The 10,276-nt window shown below is 39.8% G+C and overlaps 1 non-coding gene across 1 annotated transcript; it reads left to right on the top strand.

The window, feature by feature from the left end:
- Positions 1 to 8,961: 8,961 nt before the first annotated feature.
- LOC145629613 (small nucleolar RNA R71) lies at positions 8,962 to 9,068 on the top strand. Its single transcript, XR_014111777.1, has one exon. It is a non-coding gene; the product is annotated as a small nucleolar RNA R71 (small nucleolar RNA).
- Positions 9,069 to 10,276: the final 1,208 nt, after the last annotated feature.

Here is a 10,276-nt window from a genome sequence, read left to right as displayed (position 1 = left end):
TTAAGAGGTTCTCGACTTCAGCTTTGAATTGTGATCCCCGATCACTAATTAGTTCATGTGGAACTCCAGATCTACAAAATATGTTTCGTTAGAGAAACTTTGCGACATGTTTAGAAGTGATATTCACGTAAGAAGCAGCCTCAATCAACTTGATGAAGTAATCGATGGCTACCAATACGTACTCGTGTCCTCCTGCTCCTATTGGAGAGACTTTTCAAATTATGTCAATTCCCCAAGTTGAAAAGGGCCAAGGGGAAGTGAGATTATATAGTTCGGATGGTGGAAGGTGTTGTAAATTAGCTAACATTTGGCACTCTGGACATTTTTTGACATATTGTATGCAATCATGTTCCATAGTGGACCAATAATACCCTTGTCATGAAATTATTTTTGCAAGCACTTTACCATTCATGTGAGGTCCACATACACCTTTGTGATTATTCTCCATAAGGCGTGTGGTTTCGGGTTGGTCTATACACTATAAACTTTGTCCATTAGGTCCTTTTTCGCATAATTGACCATTTAATAGACCGTATTGAGCCGCAAGTGTTCGTAAGGCTCGTTGGTCTTTCGATGAAGTATTTTCAGGATATGTGCCATGAGTAATATATTGGAGGGTATGATCATACCAAGGATTGTGATTGTTTCCTTCGATGTCATTTATTTCCTTTATTACGTTGCAATATGATGGTTCTTTTCTTCTATCAAGGCATAATGACATCATATTCAAGTGATCTGGAATGTTAATCATTGAGGCTAATTTTGCTAGCGCATCGGAAAATTGATTATCATCCCTTGGGAGATATTTAAAGTCAATATGTTCAAAATTCTCGATGAGTTGCTCTAGGTGTGCTTGGTATAATATCATTGTGGAGTTCTTTATTTTCCATTTTTTCTGTATATGATTTATAATCAAACTGGAATCTCCATATACCTCTAATTTTTGCACATCTATGCTAGCTGCTTGACAGGGTAAAGTCGTATCCCCTAATCAAAAATAATTACCTAAATCACTAGCTAAGGTAGATAGGGAAGTAGGGTCGATCTCCACAGGGAAACAAGTCTTTTTACTCCTAATTAATTATTATAATCTAAATTATTTGAGTAACCAATATTTATAATTAAGTATGAAACTAAACTACAAAGAATAAGAGTAGGGAGAAAACGATATATAAAGGGATCTAGGGCATAGGTTCACCAATAAATAATACTCCAGGGTAAAACATAGTAATCAATCATTGACATTGCATAAATAACATGATTAACAGGCTCTCGCAATTTATTAATCAACATAGATCTAACAGGCTCTCGCAATTTACTAGATCAAAGTTCTTATTGAAAATAGCCTTTAATATCAAATTAACATCTGCTCGATTCATCAATTTAATATTGCTATACTTTCACAAGCCGCAATTGTAAAACATTAAAACAATCCAATAAGAAATTATCATGCAATACCAATAATCAACAATAGTCAATCCTCAATGCATTAATTAATCAGATTGTAAAGGGCTCTCGCTACTTATTACAATCACACAATTAATCTATCGGTATTAAATCTCATCTCTCGAATCTTGACTTAACCATTTATAAATTAACTTGCCTATTGAAACTAGACCTAAACATTAATTCTCATCTCTCGATTCTTGAATCAATATTGTCAAACTCATGCATAAAAGATAAGCCTAATCTAGTCACAGAGCATTAATCCAATCAATAGGAAATTAATCTATCATTGATAATCAACAACAATAAATTACCCCTTCATATTATTTATTAGATCCCCATAAACCCTAGAAATTAAACTACTCATACATATTAAAAACTAAACTAATCAAAACAATAAAATAAATCATGGTGAAAGGAATAAAATAAATAACTAAGATTACGGGAAGAGAAATCGTTACCAAAATAAATCTGGAATTAATGAAAGAATTAAGAACAAAAGTTTAGAGAGAGATTAAGAGAGAGAAAACTAAGTAGAGAGAGAAAGTCTAAGAGAGAAGATTAAGAGAAGAAGAAGTAGTAGAAGAGAGAAGAAGAGGAAGAAGAGGTTAGAGGATCCTCTCAATTAATCGTCCTAAAAACGTACTTAAACTAAAACAAAAACAACTCCTAATTAGAAACTAATTGCTCGACAAAAGTGCTTCTCCAGAAACACGCGCCCGATCGGGCTAGAGGCCGCCCGATCGGGCGCGCCTTTTTTTCCTCGCATGCTCTTCTCACTGCACTGCCCAATCGTGCTAAGCCTCGCACGATCGGGCGCGCCTCGGCTTGCTGCGCATCCTGCCCTTGCACGCATCCGCCCGATCGGGCGTATGCTTGCCCGATCGGGTCCGGTCTTCTTCTTGGAGGCTTGGACTTCGATTGGGCTAGATTTCTCGGCCCAATCCATATTTCCTCTCGGGTCTCGAATACATGGTCCAATTGCCTCGTGATCCAAATAACCGAGCCCTTAATCACCGGCTCAATGACTCTAGCCGGTCTTGGGCTCCAAAAGTGGTCGTGTTCCTCCAATGCTCGTAGTCGCTTCATAAAAATCCCGGGAAAATGCTCCAAAGGTGCAATTCCCTGCAAAACTTAACCAAAACTACGAAAACACTAGAAAACACATATTAGTAATAAAAGTGGCCCGAAAGAGCCAAAAACACTACTAATAATGACCATGGGACGGGGGTAAAACACTATATAAAATAGACACATTAAACTCCCCCAAGCCAAACCTTTGCTTGTGCCTAAGCAAAGAGCTCATCAATGAACATATAAAACATACTTCACCCCAATAAACAAATCAAAAGCCAATGATTCAAGGTAAAATTAAATGAACATGCTTCAACGTCAATCAATCTTATTCATCTAATCACCCTTCCTCCCCAACATTTGTCAAGTAGAGCAAACCACAAGAGCATATAGAATTCAAGACTAGTGCTCACACACTCGACTCTCATTTATGTGGCGAGTAAAGAATGTACTCGATCGCTCTCCAACAACCCCTTTAATGTGAACAATGCCCTCCCAACTCACACTCTCGTGTGTATAAAACAATGAACGCTCAATCCTACTAGTCGACTCGAAATATGCCAAATCATAACTTGCATTGATAAACAACACTTTCTCATTCATACAATTCTATGCACAAAGGTCGGAAGGTCTTTAAAGCTTGTAATGTAAGGCTAGGGTAAAGGGTAGGAATCTTTTGGGAACAAGTGAGAGTAAAGCTATGCTTAAGGGAGCAAATCCTAATAAAGCCCATGATCAAAATAAATAATGATCAACATCTCTACATAACCAACTCTAACATCAACCAAATAAACTCCAATCATAGTAAATAATCCCAACACTTACAATTTCACTCATAAGATATAATAATGAAGAAGTAGAGTGAATAAACAAACTTTATTTTCAAAACTTGAATATTTCATTGAGGCTCAAAATTATTTTTCTTTTGATCACCCACCAACTAGAACATTTGAACATTTTTTTTCTCTTGAAGTTCACTTATTTTTTTCACAATTTTTTATTTCTTTGAACTTCTATTTTTTCATAACATCATGCATTATTTTTTTTCAAGAAAATTTAACTCTCATACTCATCAAAAATAAACATGAATAACAACAAAACAACTTCTCAAAGTCCCACCCAAGTTGTGCAAATAATAAGCACACTACAAACTCCCTCACCTCACTCACTAATAGCTCCCCCAAGCCAAGCTTGGGACTAGTAACCAATGGGGCAAAATAGGCTTGTAATATGGCTAATAAACAACAAAAAGTCAAGGCAACAACATGGGTAGCAAGAAGGGAACAAATGTATCTACAATGTCTGGAGGCTACCTAAAAGAACAAATACCTTCGTCCTCCACAATGTGCATAATAATGAATCATATAAACGTTACTTATAGTTGCAAACCAATACTGAAATTCATTGACATACCAGGAATTATGGAACTATCACACATTCCTTACCAAATCAACTAGTCAAGCACTATATTCACAAGTAGTTGGACAAAATTGACGCATGTAAAGGTATCCAAACAATTAAACTTCAAATCATGACCAACAAATCCACAATATTCATCATCAAATACCAAGGATCAAAACAATTTTCTCAAGTATGGGGCACAGGGAAGCATGATTTACAATTCATTGGAACGTATTTTTGAATTTTTTTTTTTATTTTTTCAATTTTTTTGTAATTTTATATATAAAGAAAGCAATAAAAACTACACTAGGAAAGCAAGAAATCTAACCTAGAAAGCAAAAAAAAGGGAGAGAAGGAAGAGAATTTCCAAGTGAAAGAACACCCCCCAAGCCAAATCAAGCAATGCCCTCATTGACTTGGGAGAGTAGCCTACTCCTCATCCTCATCCATCCTAGAATAACCCCCACCATGGCTAGAACCGGCTCCTCCATGGCTAGAACCACCACCATACCCCGAACGACCAGTATAGTAGTTAGGGTCTACATTCCCCCCAAACCCACCAAACGGAGCATCGGTCCCATATCCATGGACCGATGAATAGTCCACATAGGTACCGAAGGCACTTGGGTCCGTGTAACCCCCTTGGGGGTATTGGAACCAATCAGGGGCAAGTGAATCGGGGGGAATAGCCCCCCGACGGGCATAATCATCATACATGGGGTATAAACCCCGCCTTAGGTTCCTCTCCACAACCCTAACCCTAGCATCTAGGGCTCCTACCCTAGAGTCCAAATTCCTAACCATACCCTCCATCCTCCCTTGCCCACGCTCTATCCGATCCAATTGGCTTCTAAAAGCCGAAAAGTCATATAGGGCGTTAGGGTCGATGTTGTAGTTGGTTGAGGAAGTGGGAATGTTATGTGTGTAGTGTTGGGGTGATGGTTGGTGGAAATGTTGTTGTGGTGAAGGAGGTGCTTGGTGGTGTGCTTGGGCCTCCCCTTGGTCTCCTAAATCAAAGGTATAGGAGGGAAGACCCTTCTCGAATTTGGTCAAGGCCGGGTTAGGCAAGGTGAAGGCGTTATCTTTCCTACCCGACTCCCTATGAATTACCCACCAAGTCTCACCCCCTATCACATTTATCCAGTTAAGGCCTCCTAAGTAGGGTGCGTCCATTAGGGTTGGTCCGGCTACCTTACCATCATTATTAAGGGTCCAACTAAGGTATTTGACCGCAATGTGGGTTACTAACCCACCAAAGTAAATTGGGACCCTAGACCTACCCGATTCGGCCGTATTGGCCACCCTCTGAAAGTGTTGGGCCATCCTATGAACTATGTTAAGCTTGTCACTCTTAGGAATCATGTATGATCCCAATAGTTCTAGTTCATCTCTCCTCACATTAGCCGGTTCATGCCTCCCAAAGATGGTGAGGCCAACAAACCGTTGCCAAAGTTTTGGCACGGGATGTTGAATCCAAGTGCCCTTGGCATGTTGGAGGTTTAAGTTAGGATTCCCTGTTAGAGCACGGTAGACAAAAGTGATATTGTCTTGGGGTGTTTCAATTGGTATATCGGCTTTCAATTCAAAAAATTTTCCAAAATCCTTCAAGGACAATCTAATATCTTTATTAAACAAACGAAACTGAACATGAGGAATTAGAGCATTTGATTTTATGACGTTAAAACTAGAAATGAATTCTAAAGTCAAATAATCATATGTATCATAATGTAATTGGAACAAGCCACTCATGCCAATTCCCTTGAACAATTTCTCAACATATTTATCAATTCCTAGTCTAGAAAGCGTAGGATGATGAATAAAACGGGTAGGAATTACCTGCCGCGTGACGAGGTTGAGCATCCTTTGCCTTTGCTCTTGGGTGGTGATGACCACCCTCTCCCACCCCGGAATTTGCAGCTCCGGGTCAATGGTAGGTGCTTGTTGCCTCGATCCTTCACCCCGAACAGTCCTAGACCTCTTGAAAGCCATTTTAGAGTGAAAATAGTAGGAATTGAAGCTTTCTCTCTCTAAGGGTTTGAGAAGAAATTGAGAGAAAGTGTTGAAAATTTAATGTAGATTGTAGAAGAAGATGAGAGGAGTTGGAAAATGTAAGAATTTTCAAGTTTGGATGGAAGAATTGGAAGAGATCTTGGATTGAAATGTGAGTTGAAGGTTTGAAAATGGAGGTTTTAGAGAGAGAAAGTGAATGAAGGAGATGAAATAAGGAGAAAATGAGGAAAGAAAGAAGAGAAAAGAAAATAAAGGGGGGACGGCCTAAAGGCGCGCCCGATCGGGCGAGCCTCGCCCGATCGGGCGAAGGTTTGAAATTCCAGATTACCAGTTGCGCGCCCGATCGGACGAGCTTGCCCGAACAGGCGCGAACGCGAATGAATTTCCGCCCTTTTGCTCGCCCGATCGGGCGAGCCTCGCCCGACATTTCTTTTCTTCTCACTCGATGAGCGCCCGATCGGGCGAAAGTTGGGCTCGTTTCCAGCTCTCCTCTCACGCCCGATCGGGCAGACGCGCCCGATTGGGCGAAATTAGCCAAGTGATCAACTATGCGTGCGCGCCTGATCGGGCAGACTCGCCCGATCGGGCGAATTTTTCCCCGATTTTTGCCTCACTTGCGCGCCCGATCGGGCGAGCCTCGCCCGATCGGGCCCGTACCAAGCCCTGCTTTCCGATTTCGTTTCTTCTTTAAAATTTTTCTAAGTCTTTATACCTGTCAAATTCATACCTGTACAACAACACTTAAAACTGGTGAAATATCACTTTCCTCACCTCTCTAAAAGAAATATAAAATAAGAGAAAAGGAAAACTAATCTAGAAAGCATAGAATACGGGTTGCCTCCCGCAAAGCGATGGTTTATATAGGTCCCGCACGACCTTCTGACCAAGTATAATTCCTAGGACCCTTTGCCTAACGCTTGATCGGGTGGTTTCTCACCCGGTCTAGCGATGTTTAGGCTGCGACACGGCTTCCTGACATAACCTGTGGGACGCCAAGTCGCCTTATGTAGTGGATCCTCCTTGACTTGGATTGGGGGATTTTCAATGCTACGCACTAAAAACCCTTCTTCGATCGAATGTTGCTTCAAATTTTCATTGCGTTCAACACTTGCAACTCGATCTGGCGGAACACTTACTGTAGGCTCGATTCGCACAACTTGCTCGATTGGTTCCACTTGTTCATCCTCGAAACCAAGACCAACATTGTAGAGTGCTCTTTCTATTGCATCGACTTCCTTCTGCCATTTGTCTATCTCATCTGAAAGGGATGCAACACAAGATACCGCCTCCAAGGGATCTTTTTCAAGAGATTGGGGCTTGTTAGAATAATTTTCAACCACATTGACACTGAAACATTTCTCCTCAGTCATGGAGCTTTTGGGGGCATTATCCAGATTAAAAACAACTTTATCGTCCCCTACTGATAGTGTTAACTTACCACTTCTAACATCTATGACTGATCCTGCAGTGTTAAGGAATGGTCTACCCAAAATATTTGGGGTTCGCATATCTTCAGCCATATCAAGAACAACAAAATCCACAGGTATATAAAATTTACCTACTCTGACGGGAACATCCTCTAAAACACCTAGGGGGTATTTGAAAGAACGGTCGGCCATTTGCAGAGTTATATTGGTAGCTTTTAATTTACCCATATTCAACTTAGAACACACAGATAATGGCATGACGCTAACACTAGCACCCAAATCACATAATGCATTATCAATCAAGAGATTACCAATATGACAAGGGATAGAAAAACTACCCGGATCTTTTAACTTAGGTGGAGACTTATTTTGAAGTACGGCACTACACTCTGCAGTGAAAGCTACTGTCTCTACCTCACTAATAGACCTTTTTCTCGTCAATATTTCCTTCATAAATTTTGCATATGAGGGGATTTGTGTGATCAATTCAGTAAAAGGAACTGTTACCTTCAAATCTTTTACCACCTCCAGAAACTTACCAAACTGCTTATCCAAGTTATTCTTCAATAGACGATTGGGGAAAGGAAGTTTGATAATTGGCTTTTGAGCATTCTTCTCTTTGTCTGGAGTAGCCACCTTGTTTGGAGTTTTACCCTGCAATGTAGAATTAGATGTGTTAGTATTATCCTCTAGCCCTGCAGGGCTACCAACTACATTGTTTGGTTTAATGGAATCAAGATTATCATTATTTAATAAAACAGTTTCATCAACTCTGGGCATAGAGGGCCCTTCATAGTTTGAACCACTCCTTAGAGTAATTGCAAATGCTTGATCCGTTGGCCTAGTCAGCTGTGCCGGCAGGGATCCATGTTGGCGTGCTTGTAGAGTGGCGGAGAGTTGCGCAATTTGATTATCTACAATTTTATTATGCGCTAAAATTTGATCAATTGTCGCATCTCTGCTCTCCATGTGCTTTTGCATATTGACCAACATTGCTCTAATTTCCCCCAAAGAAGGGTCGGAAGATGAGGGGATTTGTTGTGGTTGATTCTTCTGGCTAGCATTGGGATGATAGTATTTCTGCTGCTGTTGTTGTGGCACCTGTGGTTCTTGTGGTGGTGGATTTTGAACATTAGTGCTCCGGTAGGAAAGGTATGGATGATTCCGATACCCAGGATTGTAAGTGTTGGAGTATGGGTTATTCTGCCTATAAGCTTGGAAGGCATTAACTTGCTCCACGGAACTCCTGCAATCCTGCTCCCAATGGCCTACAATACCATAATTTTCACAGAAAGCCTCATTAAAATTGTTATTAATTGCAGAAACATTAGCTACATTAGCAGTGCTCAGATTATCTAATTTTTGGCAAATTGAGGTCAGTTGAGCTTACAAAAAGGATACAGAGTCGACACTATGTTTCCCTTTGTTATCAAATCCTCTGGGATTCCCATATTGGGAATTGTGTATCGCCATATCTTCAATAACCTGACCTGCATCATCAACATTAAGATTCATAAATCTCCCACTAGCTACAGAGTCTAAAATTATTCTAGAAGAATTTCCAATGCCGTTATAAAAGGCTTGGATTAACTGCCCTTGTGCTAAATTATGGTGGGGGCATTCTCTTTGTAAGTCCTTGAACCTCTCCCAAGCCTCATATAAGGACTCATCGGCTTCTTGGGCGAAGTTCAGAATACCACTCCGTAGTACTGCTGTTCTCTCTGCAGGATAATATTTGTTATAAAAATTCAAAACAAGAGTTTCCCAGTCAGTTATACCAAGGGTAGTTCTATTTAAGCCATTAAACCACAATTTAGCTTTTCCAGTTAAAGAAAAGGGAAAGAGAATCTCCCTGATTTGGTCTTGAGTGACCCCGGCTTGCCTGATGGTGTTGCAATATTGACAATAGTCGGCAATGTGAAGATTCGGGTCTTCACCCTTGGCTCCACTGAATTGCTTCCTCTCAATCATCGTTATAAATTGGGGTTTGATTTCAAATTGAACCCCATCAAGAGCCGGAGTAGGGGTGAGATGTGGAAAATCCGCAAGCTTTGGTTGTGAATAATCACTAAGCTTCTTTGGAGCCGCCATCTCTGATTCTGTGTCTGATGATACCTCTAAATCGCTAGAATCAGTTGGAGGATCGCGGTGATTATTATTAGTATCACCAGAATCCGCCAGGATTTGCTTGTAGAAGTTTTTCTGTCTATGGAAGGAACGCTCGATCTCAGGATCGAATGGGATATAACCTGATCTGGAACACCTGGGCATAAACAAAAACTAGAAGCAAATATGAGATTTGTCTCAGAGAACTAACGCTCTCTAAGACAAAAGAGAAATAATCTAGACTACAAAAACAATCAGAAATAAAAATAAAACCGTGTCCCCGGCAACGGCGCCAAATTTTGACAGGGTAAAGTCGTATCCCGTAATCAAAAATAATTACCTAAATCACTAGCTAAGGTAGATAGGGAAGTAAGGTCGATCTCCACAGGGAAACAAGTCTTTTTACTCCTACTTAATTATTACAATCTAAATTATTTGAGTAACCAATATTTATAATTAAGTATGAAACTAAACTACAAAGAATAAGAGTAGGGAGAAAACGATATATAAAGGGATCTAGGGCATAGGTTAACTAATAAATAATACTCCAGGGTAAAACATAGTAATCAATCATTGACATTGCATAAATAACATGATTAACAGGCTCTCGCAATTTATTAATCAACATAGATCTAACAGGCTCTCGCAATTTACTAGATCTAAGTTCTTATTGAAAATAGCCTTTAATATCAAATTAACATCTGCTCGATTCATCAATTTAATATTGCTATACTTTCACAAGCCGCAATTGTAAAACATTAAAACAATCCAATAAGAAATTATCATGCAATACCAATAATCAATAATAGTCA

The sequence above is a fragment of the Chenopodium album genome, chromosome 4 (genome assembly GCF_948465745.1).
Source record: "Chenopodium album chromosome 4, dcCheAlbu1.1, whole genome shotgun sequence".
Taxonomy (NCBI): domain Eukaryota; kingdom Viridiplantae; phylum Streptophyta; class Magnoliopsida; order Caryophyllales; family Amaranthaceae; genus Chenopodium; species Chenopodium album.
Note: the sequence above shows the minus strand (reverse complement) of the source record. Positions and strands in the feature narration are given on the sequence as shown.